Raw genomic sequence first — 22,637 nt, 5'->3', positions numbered from 1 at the left:
CATATGACATATAATCTAAAATCAACCACACGATCTAACATAAAACAATTCCTAGCAAATATAAAACAGAGAAAATCATACCAACCACATTCTTGTACCACAGCACAATAAAAATGTAAATAAATACTAAGAAAATACCTTAAAACCATATAATTACATAGAAATTAAACAGCCTTCCCTGAATGACTTTTGGGTACATATTGAAATTAACGCAGAAATCAATAAATTCTTTGAACATAATGAGAACAAAGATACAACATACCAGAATCTCTGGGGTATGGATAAGGCAGTGTTAAGAGGAAAGTTTGTAGCACTAAACACCCACATCAAAAAGTTAGAATGATCTCAAATTAATAACCTAACTTCACAAGAGAAACTAAACAAACAAGAGCAAACCAATGCCAAAGCTAGCAAAAGACAATAAGTAACCAAAATCAGAGCTGAACTGAAGGCAATTGTAATTTAAAAACACATATAAATGGTCAGTGAATCCAGGATTTGATGTTTTTATAAAATTAATATGATAGACCCCTAACCAGATTAATAAAGAAAAAAAGAGATATGATCCAAATAAACACGATCAAAAATGACAAAATGGGTATTACCATTGACCCCACTGAAGTACAAACAATCCTACCAAGCTACTGTCAATACCTCTATGCCCAAAAGCTAGAAAAACTAGAAGAAATGGATAAATTACTGCATACATGCAACCTTTCAAGATTGAATCAGTAAGAAATTGAATCTCGGAGCAAACTAATAATAAGTTTCAAATTGAAAGAGTAATAGAAAGCCTACCAAACAAACAAACAAACAAAGCCTAGGACCTTATGGATTCTCAGCAGAATTCTACCACATGTATAAAGAAGAACTGGTACCATTCATACTAAACCTACTCAAAAAAACTAAGGAGACTCCACTCTAACTCACTCTACAAGGCAAATATCATCCTGATACCAAAACCAGGCAGAGACACAATAGAAAAAGAAAACATCCTTGATAAACATAGATTAAAAAAATACTCAACAAAATGCTAGTAAGCTGAATCCAGCAGCACATCAAAAAGCTATTCCACCATAATCAAGTAGGCTTTATCACTGGGATACAAGGTTGGTTAAACATATGTAAATCAATAAATGTAAATCAATAAATGTGATTCATCACTTAAGTAAGGCCGGGCGCGGTGGCTCAAGCCTGTAATCCCAGCACTTTGGGAGGCCGAGACAGGCGGATCACGAGGTCAGGAAATCGAGACCATCCTGGCTAACACGGTGAAACCCCGTCTCTACTAAAAAAGAAATACAAAAAACTAGCCGGGCGAGGTGGCGGGCGCCTGTAGTCCCAGCTACTCGGGAGGCTGAGAATGGCGCAAACCCGGGAGGCGGAGCTTGCAGTGAGCTGAGATCCGGCCACTGCACTCCAGCCTGGGCCACAGAGCGAGACTCCATCTCAAAAAAAAAAAAAAAAAAAAAAAAAAAAATCACTTAAGTAAAACTAACAAAAACCACATTATTATCTCAGTAAATGCAGAAAAGACTTTCAATAAAATTCAATATATCTTCATATTAAAATCTCTCAATGAACTAGGCATTGAAGATATATACTTCACAATAATAAGAACCACCCATGACAAACCCACAGCCAATATCATACTAAATGGGCAAAATTGGAAGCATTACCCCTTGAAAACAGGAACAAGACAAGGGTGTCCTCTCTCACCACTCTTATTCAATAGTACTGGAAGTCCTGGTCAAAGCAATCAGGAAGAGAAAGAAATAAAAGGCATCCAAATAGGAAGAGAAGAAGACAAATTATCCCTGTTTGCACATATTATGATTTTATATCTAGAAATCCCTACAGTCTCTGGCCAAAACCTCCTTGGACTGATAAACTCAGCAAATTCCCAGGATACAAAAATCAATGTACAAAAATTAGTAGCATTCCTATATCAACAAAATTCAAGCAGAGAAAAGTCAAGAAGGCAATCCCTTTCACAATAGTCACAAAAAATAAAATATATAGGAATATAGCTGACCAGGGAGGTGAAATATCTCTGCAAAGAGTATTACAAGACACTGTTCAATTAAATCAGATAAGACACAGACAAATGGGAAAACATTCCAGGCTCATGGATGGGAAGAATCAATACTGTTTAAATGCCCATACTGCCCAAACCAATGTACAGATTCAGTGCTATTCCTGTCAAATTATCATTGATGTTCTTCACAAAATTAGAAACAAGTTATTTTAAAATTCATTGTGAATTTTTAAAAAAAAGCCCAAATAGCCAAGGCAATATCAAACAAAAAGAACAAAGCAGGAAGTATAACATTACCTGACTTTGAACCATACTACAAGGATACAGAAACTAAAACAGCATGGTACTGATACAAAAACAGGCACGTGGACCAAGGGAACAGAATAGAGACCCCAAAAATAATGCCATCCACCTACAACCATCTAATCTTCAACAAAGTTAACAAAAACAAGCAAGGAGGAGAGACTCCCTACTCTATAAATGGTACTGAGATAACTGGATAGCCATGTGCAGAAGATAGAAACTGGACACCTTCCTTATACATATACAAAAATCAATGCAAGCTGGGTTAAATAAAGTGTAAAACCTAAAACTGTTTTTTTAAAAACATAGAATAATAACCTAGTAAATACCATTCTGGACATAGAACCTAGCAAAGAGTTCATGGCAAAGACACCAAAATCAATTGCAACAAAAACAAAAATTGAAAAGTGGAACCTAATTAAACTGAAGAGCTTCTGCACAAGAAAAGAAACTATCAACAGAGTAAACAGATAACCTGCAGAATGGGAGAAACTATTTTGTAAACTGTACAACTGACAAAGGCGTAATATGTGGAACATACAAGGAATTCACATTTACAAGCAAAAAACAAATACCGCCATTAAAAATTTGATAAAGAACATGAACAATTTTCAAGTGAAGACAAACACACAGCCAACAAACATGAAAAAAGTGCTCAATACAACTAATCATTAAAGAAATGTGATTCAAAACCACAATGAGATACCATCTCATACCAGTCAGAATAGCTATTACTAAAAACTCAAAAAAAAAAAAAAAAAAAAAAACCAACAGATTCTGGCAAGACTGTGGTGAAAGGGAATGCTTTCACACTACTGGTGAGAAGGTAAATTAGTCCAGCCATTGTGGAAATCAGTATAGCAATTTTCCAAAGAACTTAAAACAGAATTACCATTCAAACCAGCAATTCCATTACTGGATATATATCCAAAGAAATATAAATTGTTCTATCATAAAGACACATGCATGCAAATATTCATGACAGAACTATTCACAATAGCAAAGACAGGGAATAAACCTAAATGACTATAAATAGTAGACTGGATAAAGAAAATATAGTACATATACACCATGGAACACTATGCAGTCAGTAGGAAAAAAAACAACAATAACAAGATGATGTAGTAACATGGGTGGAGCCGGAGGCCGTTATCCTAAGCCAACAAACACAGAAACAGAAAACAAATACCACAGGTTCTCAGTTATAAGCGGGTGGTAAACACTGAGTACATATGGGCACAAATAAGGGAACATCAGACACCAGGGTCTTTGTGAACAGAGGAAAGGAGTAGAGTGAAGATAAAGGAGATATCATTGGATACTCTGCTTACCACCCGAGTGACAAAACAATCTGCACATGAAGTGCCTGAGACATGCAATTTACTTACTTAACAAACCTGCACATGCACCCCGGAACCTAAAATGAAAGCTAAAAAAAAGAAAAAAAAAACTGCAAAGTGAAATGAGATTTCTTTTTAAATAAGGTAGTATTGGAGGCCTCAATGATTCAACGATATCTGAGGAGTGATAATGTTCAGTGTTGATATCTGAGAAAAAGCAGTCCAAGAAGAAGGGGCACAAGTATGAAGTCCTTGAGGCGATGCTTGGCATATTCAAGAAGTGACACAAAGGCCAGTGTTGCTAGCATGGGATGAGCCAGGTGTTTGGTGTTTTAATCAGATCATTCGAATGATTGTAAGACTTTGTAAGAATTTGGCCTTTACTCTGAATTAGATGAAAGTTACTGACAAATCTGGAGCAGAAGAATGGCATGATCAAATTTGCATTTTTGCAGGCTCTCTCTGGCTGCTGCCTTGAGAATACATCAGGATAAAAGGATGTGCAGACCTCGAAAGAATAATTAGAAGCTGATGGCAAATATTCTGGCAGGATATGCAGCAGTTTAGTATGACAGAGTCATGACAAGGGATTGGATTCTGTGTTTTTGAGGGTAGAGTCAACAAAATTTGCTGATGCCTTAGAGATGAGTTCTGAGAGAGAAAATGTTGACTCCATTTTTTTAGTCTAAGCATCTGAAAGTCTGAAGCGGTCATTATCAGAAGAGGGAAAGACTATAGAAGACACAATTCTGACAATTGGAGGGAAGAACAGTATTTTGATTTGGACATGTTAGTTCAAGTTCTTGTTAGGCATCCAAATGAAGATGTCAAATAGGCTACTAGAGAAAGGATTCCAGAGACCAGCGTTGAAATCTCAGCTGAAAGATTAAATGTTGGCATCATCAACACACAGAAAATAAGTAAGGCCATGACTAGAGGAACTTACCTAAGAAGTGGGAGTAGAAAGAGAAGGAAAAAAACCATAAATTTAGAACCTTATTTTATACTGTACACAAAAATTAACTCATAAGTAATTGATCATAGAGAAAAAAACTTAAGAAATAAGATACTAACAGATACTGAGACATTGTACAAAATGCAAGAAGTCAAAAATGGGTTAGTAAACCATAATTCTATCTATGTATTTCTTCACTTATATCATTATATAATTATATGTAGATCATTATATAATTAAAATCCCCCATGTATTAATCTGCCAATATCTGCATTGCTATATTAAAATAATATATATGAATATATAAATGAATAATCAGCCTTATTCCTCTCTATTGAACCATTTGACTACTTTATCAGTAAGGAGACGGCATGAGATCACCAACAAAACAAGCCTGATTGATTAAAGATTGAAGAATTGAGAGCCTGGGGAGTGTGACATTTTCAGTTTAGAGACAAGAGAAAGAACCAGCAAAGGAGATTGAGAAGAGGTGCCCAGTGAACAACGATAAAATCAGAAGATGGCAGCATCCCCCCAATAAATCACGTTCAATGCTGCTAATAGAGCATGCAACATGAAGACTAACCATTGGCAACACGCACTCACTGGTGATCTTAACAAATGTCAGATTTAATGGAGTGGTGACAGCAACAGACTCATTGGAATAGGCTGATAGGCCAATAGTTGAAGAGGCTTCATACTTTGCTAAATGACTATAAACCAAGAGGAAAGAAGAGCTGAAAAAGCTGAGTCCTGAGATCAGCCTCTGATGTGACAAATCAAAGACCCTCAGCCAGTTCTCAGGACTGAGCCAATTCACGGAAGCAGAGATAAACGACTGAAAGGAAGCCTAAGTCCTCTTGATAATGAACACTGAGGGGGTTGGTACATTTTATATCCCTATTCAGTTAGCCTATCTGGCCTCTGCCGACATCAGATGGATTATAGGATGAATGCACATTAGCATAAACTTAATTGCACTTGCAGACGCTCTCTAGGACGTGGTACCTTCACTGAGCAGAACGTGGTTTCTGGCACTTTGTATGTGGTTTTTGATTTGGTGAATGCTTTTTAATCTACACGCATTATGAGAGAAAATCAAAACAATTTGTTTGGTGTGGTAAGAAGAAAAGCACTGCTTCACTGTTTTATGTTAGGGCTATGTCACTTCTGTTTTCAGATTAATTGGCATTTTGCAAAACATCACGCTAAGTCAATATGTTAATAATATTACTTTAATTGGTATTCATAAGGAAGAAGTAGCAAGTTCCTTAAATATAGTGAAATAGTATTACTTTGAACAGAAGTAAAATACTGGAAGAAGAGAGACATAAACCTCAGAAGATTCAGCGACTTATAACATAGATGGTGTTTTTAGAGGTCCAATGCTCCTGGTCCTTGTGTGAAAACATCCTTTTTAAAGTAAATGGCTCGTTGCCTGATACATAATTGTTCTCACTAAAAAAAAGGCACAGTGTTTTTTGGACCTATTGGGATTTTGGAGTCAACATATTCCTCATTTGAGGATATTACTGTGACTCACTAATGGAGTTTCCAAAGGCTACTGGTCTCAAGTGGAACCCAGAACAAAAAAGGGTTCCATAGCAGATATAGGATGTGGCCCAAGCTGCTCTGCCCATTGTGCCAGATGATCCAGCAGAATTCAAACATTCTAGAGGCAGGCATAGTGGGCATTATAGGACTCTGTCCAAGTCTCTGACAAATCCACAAGAGAGGGGAGGGAAAACCCCTAGGGAATTAGTGCAAGACCATTCCCTCTTCAGCAGAGGAGCGCCCTCTGTCTCAAAAACCAAACAGCAGGGGCAGAAGATTAGAGACAAGAGAAAGAACTAGCAAAGGAGGTTGAGAAGAGGTTCCCAGTGAACAATGATAAAATCAGAAGAGGGCAGCATCCCCCAAATAAACCAGGTTCAATGCTGCTAATAGAGCAGGCAATATGAAGACTAACCATTGCCCCTCTAAGCATGAGCGCCTCTAAGCACAAGACTCTGTGCAACTGTGGAAATCATATGCCCATAAAGCCAGCCATGATTGGAAGATATAAGCAAATCTGAGTGGTACAAGGAGTAGACAGTATTGGACGCAAACATGTGCTTCCTCAGATTCCCTTAACTCTCTCTTATTCTCTGGGCCACCACCTTGCCTGATCTAGATCATCCTACCATCCCTCCTATTGGGGCATGAATGGAACACCACACTGTGGGCATGAGGTCTGTCTTTCGTAACAGCCACCAAGGGACCGGAGGATGGAAAACAGAACAGCAGAGATGGTGGTTCTGCCTCAGGGAAACCCTTGCCAATGGGAAATAGAAGACAGAAGACAGCTGAACAGATATATTCTCCCTCCTCTCTCACTTCCATGGACTAATTGGCGGCTGTGGTTTCCTCTTGCAGCTTTCTGGAAAAGTACTGGGATCCAAGTGCATGCATCTGATGACCACCATGCTCTCTCTCTCACCTTGTGGTGAAATGGACACAACACAGTCACATATACACAATACATTGTTATAATGCATCCCAACACATTGTTTCACATCTGCTCTTGCCTCAATTTCCACGTGCTCTTGCCTCAATTTCCACGTGTCCCTGCCATTGCTGCCCTGGACTTACTTTCCAAAGAAATGTTATCACATTAATATTAGACATTGGCTCTAGTTCTAGACCCCTAAAGCTAAGATATTCATTCAGTGGTATAATTTATTATTCATTCACTTTTCTGTAACTTTTATAATATAGCAATTAAAATGTGCGTTTAGAAAGGATATTTAAAATATTATATAAAAATCACATTTTAGTAAGGTAATTCATAACTAACTCAATTTTTAAAATTTAAATGCCATTTCTTTACATAATTACTAGCTAGAAATATCACAATATAAATATATCATTCACAATTGAGAAAATATATAAAAATATCCACAAATATATGCTTTTTTGTAGGTATTGTAGTAGGTGCCATCTGATTTTGATGTTCCACCTTGTCTCCATGTTTTTCATCTGATATAACTGCATCAAGGTTATATTATAGTGATATTTCCCCTACACTTATGGAATAGCCGCACTTTTCCTCCGATAAATGCTTCTTCTTAGATAATCCTGTCATCTCAACCAGAAACCAGAACAGGAAAATTCAAGCAACTGTAGATTTTGTGATGAGGTTCATTTTCATTGGTTCACCACCCCAATATATGTAATTTATTCATGTATTCACTAATTTATTTGTTCATCAAAATATTTTTGGCTACCTATTTTTTATGCGATCTTTTAGGTTCTGGGAGTCAACAGTAAGCAAGAACTACATGATCTCTGCTTTTATGGTGCTTTTATTGTACCAAGAAAGATATATGATAAACAAATAAATAACTAAATAAGATGATTTACCTCAAGGTTTAGATAACATTGTTAAAATTTCATAACTCCAAGAATTGACACAGTCTATAGAATTAACTTGTTTAATGATGTTATACACTTTTTCCTATAATAGAACTTACTATCACTGAATATGTCAACACACTTTCTCTTACTTTGTGTTCTCTTGGAGACACACCATGTCCCACTTGAGAGTTTCAGGTCTTTTACTCAGCACCTACTCTGACACAAAATCAAAAGAAAGGTCTGTTTTAGCTTCTTGCTTCCCTGAATTAAGATGAATGAATGAAACGAAGGATAGTTGCATTATTTGCAACTACATTATAATAAAACATATATTTAAGTCATTTCCTATCATCAATACATAGATTTCATAGATGTCATTTTAACATTTGCAGAATGTATAATTCAAATGATTTTCCTAATTTCTATACTATTTTTACATTAAGTATGTTTTCAAGTAACAAAGATTTGAGTTCATTTATGTGATGTTTAAAAAGAATGTTAAATGTGGAAGATAGTGGAGATAATTGGCAATTCAGGAACTCAGAAGTGGTTTAGGAAAAAAAATTGAAATATTTGGTATCAGATCTCAATTTCCAAAAAGGTTTTCTTTACCTCAAAAACTGAAAGAAATGACTCTTCTGACTGTATATGGAGACTTATAACAGCACTTAAGAGGTCAGTATTATGTTTCTTTCTTCATCCCTATTACAGATATGACTTTTTTCTCAGTTGTTCACATACTTGTATAAAATCTAATATTCCTCAGTACTGATTATGGTAGACATATACAAAATGTATTTCAAATATATTTGTCATCCTTGAATTTTATTTTGTGCACAGTGTTCTAACAATAATTGTTTGCTTTAAACTGAACATAAAATTAGAATTCATTATGAAATAAAAACTACCCCAAGGATAAAACCTCATTATTGATTTAGGATAGAATGCTCATACCATTCAAAAAACTAGAAGTTAAAATAATCATGTTTAAGCACACTATGGTACCTATGTATGGTACAAATAACAGTGGAAAAGAGAAATGATTTTGTGAAATAAGCTGCAAGTTCTTAACAATTAAAAGTAGAGATTATAAATTTTTCAAATGAAATATGATAATATGAAATGTATATGTGAAATACACATGGCTTCATGATTCTGAAAAATTTCTTATATTTTCTATAAGTTGGCAGTTTGTAAAAAATGATTAAGATTATGTTATTGTCACTCTCTCTTCAGTGTTTCATATACACACACACATGCATATATAGATACTTTTTAGACTAACTTTAGGTAAAAGACTTTTCTAGATATACTTTTGGAAATTACTCAAAAACATACAATACAGAAAAACCAGTAGAAAGTATAAAATGCTCCAGACAGCATCAGTTTGTTTTCTCTTGGAGACACACGATGCCCCACTTGTGAATCTAGAAATTTGAGAGTTTCAGGTCTTTTACTCAGCACCTACTCTGACACAAAATCAAAAGAAAGGTCTGTTTTAGCTTCTTGCTTCCCCGAATTAGGATGAATGAAATGAAGGATATATAATTGCAGTAGTTTGGCAGAGCAGGAGGACAGGTTCTTTCTGCAGCCTCCTCCTAAGATTCCAAATTGATGTAAATAGCAAGTAACAAGAGGAAGGAGATCACAGTTTGCAAAGCTTTTATGTGGACCTTGGTGTTGGGATCTAGAGATCCTCTGCCATGGAGCTGCATCTTCTTGAGATGTTTACTCGAAGAACAAATTAACAACAGAAAAGATATCAGGGACAGAATAAAGGTTATTAAGTTTGCAAGCGTGGTTACAGTCATATCTGAAAGGTGCATTGGATCATTCAATTTGATCTCCCAACTCAATATTGCCATCATGTTCTTTTGTCCACATACTCCCATCCATGTTTACCACAACAAGATGACAAACCAAAAATAACAAAGACCCGAGTAGTATCACTGGAATGATACTCTTAATCCTCCTTTTTAGGTGAAGAAAAATAAAGTTGGAGAAATTGGCAATCTTGAGCAAATAAAATATGCCGAGGCTAGTAGCAACCCAGATGCTGAAATGGTTGGTTACTGCCCAGGCATTAGTAGTAGTAATTCTTACTGCTAAACTGTATGAATCTGGATTCAGAACAGTTGCATACCAAAGTAATAATATTACCCAGAGCAAACCAACTCTGGAGACTGCCAGAGCAGTGAGAATTTGGTCAGCAGAGGAGATCTTTTGTCTGTTGACCCATTCAATGGAATTTACCAATGCTATGAAGTCATTAGCAAAATTTCCAAGAACAAACATAACCACTACTAGAATGGAAAATATGGGTAGAAAAGTTATCTTGTCTGAACAGACAAAAAGATAGAAAAAATGAAGGCTTAACAACACTGGCTGTGATTCCTTTAATATCCTGACCTTAAATTTTCTGTGCACCTGATTTCTGAATGTGCAGTAACATTCTTTTTACTTTCAAATATTGTGACCAGTGTCAAACAAGAAAGTACAAATTTATGCTAATTGATGAATTCGATAATGTATTTATGGAAAACATTCTAATTTTCAAACAGCTCAACTTAACTCATTTATTCAATGTCTGTTCTTGTTAGAGACTGGAAATATTCATACTGAAGTTGAAGTGAAACTTGAATTTTTGTTTGCCAGCATGCAAATAAAGACATATTCTTTTCGTGTTTTGCAATGTTTTCCTCGTTTCACATCTCCATAATTTGTGTTCAGCAACTTTACCTGTTAGTTATGGAAAATGTACCACATAGTTCATACAGTAAACATCTAAATCTTAAAGGGAAATTAGTCATTACTAGGATCATCACTATGACCAATTTTTATGCTAGATTTAAATAGACAGAATCCAAACTTTTTAATCAAAATCATCGAAAGTTTTCTTGGGAACCATGGGAAGACCAATACACCTTAAAATCTTACTCCTGCTAACCAGTTATTTTGTATGACATTATTGTTAACAAGTTCATAAAACATACACATATAGACAGGCACACACACATACGTACACCTATCCAGAAAAAATGAATTTTAAAAATAATTTCCAAAATGGAAAATGAATTTCCAGGAGGTCATCCTGGTGAAATTAGTCCTATTTTCTCTCTCAGGGTTTTTAGTCCATAAAAATATATCAAACATATCTCTCATGCTTAGACCTTTGTTAAAGTTACTCTCAAGTCTACTTAATGTCTAAATATTTGACATTTCATTAAAATATCCAACATTTTTGTAAATATTCCTGAGAATCACAAGCTCTCCTTATAGGAAAATTCAATGTACAGCACTGGATCTCAAAATGACATTCCAATAAATAAAATATGGTATCTCAACTACAGGTACACCCTTGTAATCCATGAATTAATTTTTATTTTGCTTATAATGTAGAAATGGGGCTCTGAGCCTTCAAACCAAACCACCTCATTACCCAAGTGAAGCCTGCCAACCAAAAGAAGCCCAGGACCAGACAGATTCACAGCTGAATTCTACCAAATGTATAACAAAGCACTGTACGATTTATACAGAACCTATTCTAAGAAATTGAGGAAAAGAGACTCCTCCCTAACTCATTCTATAAAGCCAGCAGCACCCTAATACCAAAACTTTGCAGAGACACAACAAAAAAAAGAAAACTTCAAACCAATATCCTTAATAAACATAGATGAAAAAGTACTCAACAAAATACTAGCAAACTGAATCCAGAAGCACATCAAAAAGCTAATCCACCATAAACAACTAGGCTTTATCACTAAGATACAAGGTTGTTTCAGCATATGCAGATCAATAAGTGTGATTCATCACATAAGCAGAACTAATGAACAAAAACCACATTATCATCTTGATAGACACAGAAAAGGTTTTCAATAATTTTAACATCTCTTCATATTAAAAACTTTCAACAAACTAGGAATGGAAAGTATATACTTCATAATAATAAGAGCCACCTATGACAAACACGGCCACATCATATCGAATAAGCAAAACTGGAAGTATTCCCCTGGAAGATAGGAACTAGACAGGGATATCTTCTCTCACCACTCTTAATCAATAGCACTGGAAGTCCTGGCCAAAGCAATCAGGCAAGAGAAAGACATAAAAGTCATCTAAATAGGAAGAGAAGAAGTCAAACTATCCCTGTTTGCAGACAATATAATTCAATACCTAGAAATCCCAACAGTCTCTGCCCAAAATCTCCTTGATCTTATAAACAAACTCAGCAAATTCTCCGGAAACAAAGTCAATGTACAAAAATTAGTAGCATTCCTATATATCAACAACATCCAGGCAGAGACAAATAAAGAAAGCAATCCCTTTCACAATAGCTGCAAAGGAAAACAATATATAGGAATACAGCTGACTAGTGAGGTGAAATATCTCTACAAAGAATATTACAAAACATTGCTCACAGAAATAAAATATGACACAAATAAATGGAAAAACATTCCAAGCTCATGGATAGAAAGAATCAATACTGCTAAAATGCCCATACTGCCCAAAGTAATTTATAGATTCAATGCTATCTCTGACAAACTACCAACAACATTCTTCACCAAAGTAGAAAAAACTATTTGAAAGTTCATACGGAATTTTAAAAAGGGCCCAAATAGCCATGGCAATCCCAAGGAAAAAGAACAAAGCTGGAGGCACATTATCTAACTTTGAACCATACTACAAGGCTACAGTAACCAAAACAGCATGGCACTGTTACAAAAACAGGCACATAGACCAAGGAAACAGAATAGAGAGCCCAGAAATAATGCCACCCACCTACAGCCATCTGATCTTCAACAAAGTTAAGAAAAACAAGCAATGGGGAAAGACTCCCTATTCAATAAATAATGCTGAGATAACTGACTAGTCACATGCAGAAGACTGAAACTGGACACCTTCATTATATATATACAAAAATCAAAGCAAGCTGGATTAAATACTAAAGTGTAAAACCTAAAACTGTAAAAAGAAAAAAAAAAAACCTGAAAAATAACCTAGGAAATACCATTCTGGACATAGGACCTGGCAAACAGTTCATGACAAAGATGCCAAAAGCAGTTGCAATAAAAACAGAAACTGACAAATGGAATACTTAATTAAACTAAAGAGCTTCTGCACAAGAAAAGAAATTATCAACGGAGTAAACAGACAACCTGAAGAATAGGCAAAAATATTTTGCTAACTATGCATCTGACAAAGTCCTAATATCCAGACTCTATAAGGAACTTGATTTTGCAAGCAGAAAACAAACACCCCCATTTAAAAGTGAATAAAGGACATGGACAATTTTCACGTGAAGACATACACACAGCCAACAAGCATATGAAAAGATGCTCAATATGAATTAATCATTAAAGAAATGCAAATCAAAACCACAATGAGATACCCTCTCACACTCCCCAGAATGGCTATTACTAAAAACAAAACAAAACAACAAACAACAAAAACAACAACAAAAAACATACTCTGTCAAGGTTGTGCGTTTATACTGCTGGTGGGAATGTAAGACAGAAACAGAAAACCAAGTACCACATGTTCACTTGTAAGTGGGAGCTAAACATTAAATACATGTGGACACAAAGAAGGGAACTACAGACAACAGGCCCTACATGAAGACAGAGGGCAGGAGGGGGTGAGGATCAAAAAGCACCTATCAGGTACTCTGCTTATCACCCGAGTGATGAAATAATCTATACACCAAGTTCCCATGCCATGAAATTTATTTATATAGCAAACCTGCACATATACCTCTGAACCTAAAATAAAATCTAAAAAAATTAAAAACTGCAGAGGGAAGTGAGATTTCTCTTTAAACAAGGCAGTATTGGAGACCTCAATGACTTAGTGATTTAGTGATATTTGAGGAGTGGTAACGTTTAGTGTTGATATCTGAGAAAGAGCATTCCAAGAAGAAAGAACACAAGTATGAAATCCCTGAAGTAATGCTTGGCATATTCAAGAAGTGACACAAAGGCCAATGTTGCTCGCATGGGAGGAGCCAGGCATTTTAGGACAGACAGGCAGACAAAATCAGATCACTCAGATGATTATAGGACTTCATAAGGATTTTGGCCTTACTCTGAATGAGTTGAGAAGCCACTGAAAAATCTGGAGCAGAAGAATGGCATGATCAAATTTGCATTTAATAGGCTCTCTCTGGCTGCTACCTTGAGAATACATCAGGGGAACGTGAAGAACTAGAAAAAATAATTAGGAGTTGATGGCAATTATCCTGGCAAGAAATGGAGAAGTTTAGATGGGTATGGCAGAAGTGATGACAAGGGATTAGATTATGTATGTTTTTGAAGACACAGTCTCTCAAATTTGCTGAGATGAGATGTGAAAGAAAATGTTTATGTTTTTCGTCTAAGCATCTGAAAGTCTGAAGTGTTCATTAACAAAACGAAAGACTGTAGGAGAAACAGATTTGGGGATGGAAGGAAAGATGAGTAATTTGGTTTAGACAAGTTAGTTCAAGTTCTTGTCAGACATCCAAATGAAGATGTCAAGTACACTATTAGAGAGAGGACTCCATGAAAGATAATACCAGAACATTTTCAGAAGTCACAGGAAGATTTTTTTTTTTCACGAAGGATTAGGCAGAATTTTTATGTAAGAAAAAAGTGATAAAGGAACAGACAAACTCAAACATATTAAAATTTAGGGAATAAAAAGAAAATAGAGTGGGCCGGGCGTGGTGGCTCATGCCTGTAATCCCACCATCTTGGGAGGCTGAGGCGGACGATCACCTGAGGTCAGGAGGTTGAGACCAGCCTGGCCAACATGGCAAAACCCTGTCTTTTTGTTGTTTGTTTGTTTGTTTGTTTGTTTGTTGAGACAGAGTCTCGCATTGTTGCTTGGGCCGGGGTGCAGTGGCAAGATCTTGGCTCACTGCAACCTCCACTTCCTGGGTTCAAGCAATTCTCTTGCCTCAGCCTCCCGAGTAGCTGGGATTACAGGTGCCTGCCACCACACTCAGCTAATTTTTTTGTATTTTTAGTAGAGACAGGGTTTCACCATGTTGTCCAGGCTGGTCTGGAACTCCTGACCTCGTGATCCGCCCACCTTGGCCTCCCAGAGTGCTGGGATTACAGGCATGAGCCACCGTGCCAGGCCTAAAACTCCATGTTTACTAAAAATTCAAAAATTAGCTGGGTGTGGTGGTGGATGCCTATAATCCCAGTTACTCGGGATGCTGACACAGGAGAATCACTTGAATCTGGGAGGCGGAGGTTGCAGTAAGCAGAGATGGCGCCACTGCACTCCAGCTGGGCTACAGAGCAAGACAGCGTCTCCAAAACAACAACAACAACTAAAAAAAAACCCCTCAGATATCCAGATAAGAGGATACAGATCTGTCTACTGTCATAAATTCTTCACCATGCTACAAGAGGGGAACTGACATTTTGGTGAATCTTTGTAAATCATCAATTTATCTATCACACTTTTATTTCACCAGTAGCATTTACAAAGCTAAGCCCTACAATTCCATTTGAAATTACCCTTAAAAAGAACAGACCTTTAAAACTTACTACACTCACTTTGGGGAAGAAATAAATATGAACTTTTAGCAAATAAAATGCATCATTTTACCTTGCCTCTTTGGAAATAGTATTTTTATCTTTCAAGCTGTACTGACAAAATGTATCTTACAGTCAATGAAAAACTGAAACTCAAATAAGCGGACAAGCCTTTTCAAGGTAACAAACTCAGGGAGAGGCAGTGCTGACCCCAACACAGACCTTTCTAAGTGTCACGGCAGGCCATTCTGTCCCTCGGGACACCCATCCTGTTCAGTAAAGTACTCAGTAAAGTACCTAGGAGGCGCTGGCACTGCTCTTTGTCCTCCTGTGTGCCTTAAGTGCATTTGAATATTCAGGTTCTTGTACATCCTCTCTGGGGTGGGTTTTCCTTGTCCTTTGGGACAGTTTTTCTCTCTTCACAAGTCTGAGACAATCTAGAGAGCAGAAATCATTTCTGCCTTTTCCTCTCAATATCAGTATCCGATTGGCAGACCATCAATGTGTCTCCGAGGAATAAAAACCCCGGCTGGAGGAACAGTTTTAATGATGTAGCTTTAACGACATTATGTTGTATTGTCCATTAATTTTAATGTCCTAAAATTTTAATAACCCTAAGGGGTCACCATTTTAGATGAAACTATACCAGGAGATTCCTCTAAGGCCAAGAGCATCCAGCTGCTCCCCTGAGAGACTCTACCCCCTACCTCAGGCTGTCCTTGGCGATGAGATGACCCCGGGGCTGATACTCACTAGACCCTCCAATAGACATGGCCACAGTGGGTATCCTGGGTCATCCCCAGACAGTTCTAAAATGCCAGGACTAGGAAAAGACAGGAGGGTGGCTGAGGACACAACACCCTGTAAAGTTTTCACGGGGGGACCTCAACCTAAAGACATTTTGGTAATATGTACACTTAGGAAAGATGAAAAGAGGTACAAAGATTTTTTTTTTTTTACAGTAGAGTGTCAGATGATTTATTCTCTGCTTTCCTCTCATATAAAATGTTTGGAAACAGAAAAATATTTTGGCCAAAGTGGCTCACGCCTGTAATCCCAGCGCTTTAAGAGGCCGAGGCAGGCGATCAACTAAGGTCAGGAGTTCGAAACCAACCTAGCCAACATGACAAAACCATGTCTCTACTAAAAATACAAAAATTAGCTGGATGTGGTGGTGGACGCCTATAAGCCCAGCTACTTGGGAGGCTGAGGCAGGAGAATCACTTGAACCCGGGAGTCAGAGGTTGCAGTGAGCTGAGACTGCACCATTGCACTCCAGCCTGGCGACAGGGCGAGACTCTGTCTAAAATATATATATATATATATTTATATATATATATAAAATATACATTTAAAATTATTACATGTAGATAGTATTGGAAGTCATGGGACTGACTGTAGGTAAAAACAAGAGAAGGCAGGGAAAGTTTTTATATTTATATTTATATATAATTATATACAATTAATATACATAATTATAATATATAAATATATAATATAGGCTGGGCACGGTGGCTCACACCTGTAATCCCAGCAATTTGAGAGGCCAAAGTGGGCAGATCAATGAGGTCGGGAGTTCGAGACTAGCCTGACCAACATGGAGAAACCCCATCTCTACTAAAAATATAAAATTAGCCAGGCATGGTGGTGTGTGCCTGTAATCCCAGCTACTCAGGAGACTGAGGCAGGAAAATCACTTGAACCCTGGAGGTGGAGGTTGCAGTGAGCCCAGATCGCGTCATTGCACTCCAGCCTGGGTGACGAGGGTTAAACTCCGTCTCAAAATACATAAATAAATAAAATAAAAAATATATATTTATGTCTAAATATATAATTATAATACACAAATGTATATATAAATATACATTTATTATAAATTTATTAATATATAAAATATGTTTATTTCTGAGACAGGGTCTGGCTCTGTCACCCAGGCTGGAGTGCAGTGGCACTATCATAGCTCATTGGAGCCTTGCACAGATGGTTCAAGCGATCCTCCCACCTCAGCCTCCTGAGTGACTAGGATTGCACGCACACCCCACCATGCCTAGCTAATTTTAAAATTCTTTGTAGAGACAGGGTCTTCCTTTTTTGCCTAAGCTGGTCTTGAACTCCTGGGCTCAAGTGATCTTCCTGCCTCAGCCTTCCAATGTGTTAGACGTGGGTCACTGCATCTGGTCTAATGCATTTTTTAATTTGCGAGTTTATATTATTTTGTATTTTTAGCTACTGAAGGTGTTGAACAACCAACTTGCAGAATTCCCAAACAATGGACGGTCAGCTCCCATGTCCTGGTTCAAATCACCCCAGCACACCACGGCTAGAAACCTTTCAGCCAACTTCCACTTACGTCTCCCAGGGCAGGACAATGTCACTTGGCCAATGCCCACTAAGAGGGACTCTGGAAAGGCAAGAAACTATTCTGTTCTCTATAATGGAACGTGACCAGGGAGAAGGCAGCTGGGAGGGCCAGCTGGGCCCTCCAACCAGCAGCGTCCACCATCGACCAACTGCCCTAGAGCTACACCGTGCTGGGCATTTGGGGCACTGTTATGAGCAAGAGTTTCCATTTTTCTTCTCAGGGACCTTCATGCCAGTGGCAAGAGACAATTTTTTTTTTTTTTTTTTTGAGACAGAGTTTTGTTCTTGTCACTCAGGCTGGAGTGCAATGGTGTAATCTCGGCTTACTGCAACCTCTGCCTCTTGGATTCAAGCAATTCTCCTGCCTCAGCCTTCCGAGTAGCTGGGATTACAGGATTGCACCACCACGCCTAGCTAATTTTTGTATTTTTAGTAGAGATGGGGTTTCACCATGTTGGCCAGGCTGGTCTGGAACTCCTGAGCCACTGTGCCCAGCCAAGAGGGAGATTTTAAATCAATAAGTATAATTGTGATGAATGCCAGAAAGAAGAGTGTGTGTGATGGGGAGGGGACCTAAGTTATTGTCTCATATTTTAACACTTTCATAGGCAATAACTAAACACTTAGAAGCTTAAAACAATACACACCTTTAAGCCAATTTTGGCAAGATAGGAGTTGAGCACATTTTAGCAGGTCCTCTGCTTGGGATCTCACGCTAAGCAGCTGGGCTGCATCCTCATGTGAGGCTCCACCAGGGCAGAATCCATTTCCAGGTCCGCTGAGGTTATTGGCAGAATTCATTTCCTCGGACCCGCTTGGCAAGGGCCCAGCTTTTTGCTTCCTTGCCTACAGGGCCCCCTCAAACGTCCTTTCTCAGCACAGCATCTCCCTCCTGCAGCGCCTGCAGGCGGAACCTCTCTCTCTAGTGTGCGAAGGTGATGCACTGTGACAGTGACATCCCATTGCTTTTGCCAGGCTCTGTGGGTTAGAAGCCAGTCACCGGTTTTGCTCGTACCCAAGGTCAGGAAGACTATGTAAGGGCATAGGTCATTGGGGGGTCAGTCACTTTAGGGTGTGGCTGCCACCACTGAACTTGGTGAGACTTTAAGGGTTGGTAGGAGCTGGCCAGGTACAGGGGTGAGGGTGTGTCAGGCAGGGGTGAGGGCATGGAGGGGGATGCAGAGGCCTGCACCCTGGAATGTCCTTTCACTCTCTGAGGTTTTGTTCTCCTGATCCCTGAGTACATCCCAGAACACGGTGGGGCCCTAGCAGGGGAGAGGTAGGGAAGCATGTGTTGTTCATCCAGGGACCTTGTTAGGCAAATCAGATTAGAGGCCAGGCTTTCACTGGTGGGTGTGAGTGTGGCAGTGATGAGTGTGCAGGTGTGTGTGGGAAGAGCGATGGGGATGGGGTCAGCCCCAGCCACCATGAAGCCCTTAACTGTGCATCCACCCATCCCAGCAGCCTCCCTGAGAGAGTGCCTTCGGGGTGCAGGTCCTGTTTTGCACATGGAAGTGAATCAGAGTGGGACACGGCCTTGCCTTAGAGAGGTCACACTTCTTCTTCTTGCTTTTTTTTTTTTTTTTTTTTTAAATTTGCGACAGAGTCTCGCTCTGTTGCCCAGGCTGGAGTGCAGTGGTGTGACCTTGGCTCACTGCAACCTCTGCCTCCCAGGTTCAAGCAATTTTCCTGCCTCAGCCTCCTGAGTAGGGTAGCTGGGATGATAGGCATTACCATGCCTGGCTAATTGTTGTATTTTAGTTTCACCATATTGGCCGGGCTGGTCCCAGTCTCCTGGCCTCAAGTGATCTGCCCGCCTCAGCCTCCCAAAGTGCTGTGACTACAGGCGTAAGCCACCACACTGGGCGAGAGGTCACACTTCATGCCGAATGGGAGGCAGCCACTCAGACAGCACCCCAGCTGGCGCTGGGAGTGAGGGGTGCTCAGCGTCCTAGGAAGGCAGAGGGCTGCTGAGAGGTTCGGGGAGGAAGGACTGGAGGAGGATTTGAGATTTTCACCTGAGCAGCTGGGTGGATGGAGGGGCTGTTTACAGAGAATCACAAGAATGTGGATGAGCAGGTTAGGGCACTAATAAAGCACTCTGTTTTGGCCCGCAGAAAATTTGAGATGCTTCCCTGTGTCCAGCTGGGGCTTTGGGAAAGGTCAGGGCTGGGCATCTGACTGGGATGGATGTCTGGCAGGCAGCAGAGCATGTGGATGGTTTGTGAAGCCCGGAAGGGCAAGAGATTTCCTGTAGCAGTGCCCACTGCAAATGGAAGAGCATTTGGCCTGAGTCCAGACATGTACAAGTGGGGCAGAGAAGGGGGTGGGTCCCTGGGACCCACAGAGGAGCAACTATGGAGGGACAGGAACACCAAGGGTGTGGGGTCACATGATGCAGGAAGCTCAAATAAGATGAGGAAAGAGGTTTTAAAGACAATCAAGGCTGGGGACAGTGGATCATGCCTGTAATCCCAACACTTTGGGAGGCTCAGACGAGAGGATAGCTTGAGGCCAGGAGTTTGAGACCAGCCTGGGCAACATAGGGAGACCCCATTTCTATAAACAAATAAATACCATTGGTACTTGGCATTTCAGGCAGGGAACAGCAAACACATGAAAGCTCTGAGGCAGGAAAGGGAAGTGATTAGTGCTCGCTCCTCGTTCCTTTATCAGACCTTAAAGAGATGCAGAGACATTTCAGGTACTCCTTGGCCGAGCTCCTTCAGGGAAGGCCTAAGTTCGCTTCTACTTCCCATCTATTAATTTTTTTTTTTGGAGACAGAGTCTCACTCTGTCGCCCAGGCTGGAGTGCATGCAGTGGCACAATCTCAGCTCACTGCAACCTCCACCTCCCAGGTTCAAATGATTCTCCTGCCTCAGCCTCCCCAGTAGCTGGCACCCCAGGTACGCACCACCACGATCGGCTAAGTTTTTGTATTTTTAGTAGAGACGGGGTTTCATCTTGTTGGCCAGGCTGGTTTCGAACTCCTGGCCTCAAGTGATCCACCTGCCTCGGCCCCACAAAGTGCTGGGATCACAGGCGCGAGTAACTGCGCCCGGCCCTACTTCACTCCTAACGCCCACCATACGTGCTTCCAAATGTTTGCTGAATGACAAGGTGAACGAGTGAATGGGACTACGTGACTTCGGGCAGCAGGTAATTCTATTACTTGGACCTCAGTTTCCCTTTTTGTAAAGCAAGCCTGTCTCTCGCTCTCTGACCTAAAAGCCTGAGTTCTAGGCTTGAGATGAGCGCGTCCTGTAGAGCAGACTCCAAGTGGACGTTGAGCTGGGTCTTCTACGAGGCCAGGATCCGGCCAGCTCTTGGGTCCGGTCCTCCCGCGGGACCCCGCACGCCCAGTCCCCGCGCCGCCCCGCGCCGCCCGGCGGCGCGCCCCTCCCTTTGTTCCCCCAGGCCCCGCCCTCTCCGTTCAGCTCGCTCCCCATTGGCCGGGGGGCGGGCCCTGGGCGCACGGCTCCGCTGGGGGCGGGGCGGCGGGCGAGGCCGTGTGCGCCTGCGCGGTGTGTGTCCCGGCCGCATCCCAGCGCCAGGTGCAGCTAAGTGATCCGAGCCGGATACTGAGCGGGGAACACGGGCTGAAGCGGCGGCGGCGGCCCCGCCTCGCGGCTCCATTGTTGAGGCTGCCGCGGCTCTGTCGGCTGCTCAGCTGCCCTCCAGTCGGCCCAGGCGCCGCGGCGAGGAGCTAGCGCTGCGAGGCGGCGGCCTGAGGTGAGACGGCGCGACCGGCGACCGGGTCTCCGGACCGGGCGGGGGTCTCTGCCCCGGGCGTGGCGGCTCCAAGCTGGGCTCCGTAGGGTCCGGGGTCGGGATCCGGGGTCCGTGCGCCTGGGCTTTGTCTCGGCCTCGGGTGGCACCGAGGGCTTCGCGCCTGCTGCGACACCGCGTGGGCCCGCGCGGGGGTCCCGGTCGCCCTGCGGTTGGGGGCCGGTCCCCACTGCTCCCCGGCTCCCCGCGTCTGCTGCGGAGGGGACTGCATGGACCCGGGCGCTGGCTTCTGCCTGGTCCTCCCGCGGCGTGGCTGGTCCCCATGTGGGGCAGAGGGGGCCCTGCGAGGACCCACTCATGGGGCGGGGTCCGGGTCACCGCGAGTGGGAGACTCCGCCGCCCTCCCTGCCCTCCCTCGCAGCGATACTGCTCCCCCAGACTCACCGAGGGGACTGCGCGGACCCTCGGAGGAGGGGGTCCGTGACTCTGGGTGGGGGCTCTTTCCCGGCACCGCATGACGGCTTCCTGAGTGTTTTGTCACCTGTAGGTCGCTGCGTGAACCCGCTCGCGTGGGTCCTGGCCGCCCTGCTAGTGGGGCTGTGCGCCGCCCAGTGGCTCGTCTGGGTCGACCCTGCCTGGGACGCGCGTGTAGTGGGGGTCCGTTCGCGGGGGGCGCGGTTGGTGGGGGCGCACTGCCCCCGCCCAGTGATTTATCCTCTCTCTTGCCCGGCGGGAGGAAGCGAGAGGCGCGACCCGGCGCTGTCGCGCAGCGGCTGCACCTACCTCTGCCCTGTCCGGCGGGTCCCGGGGGGCGAGGGGCTGTCACCGCGCGTCCCACCGCCCTGCTTCCTGCCCTGGCCCCGGGCTGGACTCTGATTGGAGGGAGCAGGGCCCTTCTGCCCGGCGCTTCTTGATTTCTTCGGTTAGTAATGGGAAGAAAAAAAAAAATCTGGAAAGCCAGATTAAACTTTGTAGCTCTCAGCGGCTGGAG

General features: G+C 41.4%; 1 protein-coding gene and 1 pseudogene across 10 annotated transcripts in view; one reads left to right on the top strand and one right to left on the bottom strand.

Moving 5' to 3' along the window:
* Window positions 1-7,369: 7,369 nt before the first annotated feature.
* Window positions 7,370-16,847, bottom strand: LOC135966152 (taste receptor type 2 member 19-like; annotated as a pseudogene).
* Window positions 16,848-21,426: 4,579 nt separating this feature from the next.
* The window catches only part of LOC135966379 (SH3 domain and tetratricopeptide repeat-containing protein 1-like), a 62,362-nt gene continuing 61,151 nt past the window's right edge, over window positions 21,427-22,637 (top strand). For all 10 annotated transcript variants that reach the window (XM_074005862.1, XM_074005861.1, XM_074005863.1 and 7 more), the window contains exon 1: window positions 21,427-21,649. The gene's annotated coding sequence lies outside the window, so the exon portion shown is untranslated. The remainder of the gene's footprint in view (window positions 21,650-22,637) is intronic.

The sequence above is a fragment of the Macaca fascicularis genome, chromosome 11 (assembly GCF_037993035.2).
Source record: "Macaca fascicularis isolate 582-1 chromosome 11, T2T-MFA8v1.1".
Taxonomy (NCBI): Eukaryota; Metazoa; Chordata; class Mammalia; order Primates; family Cercopithecidae; genus Macaca; species Macaca fascicularis.
The sequence above is the reverse complement of the archived record's forward strand: the minus strand, read 5'-3'. Positions and strand labels throughout refer to the sequence as shown.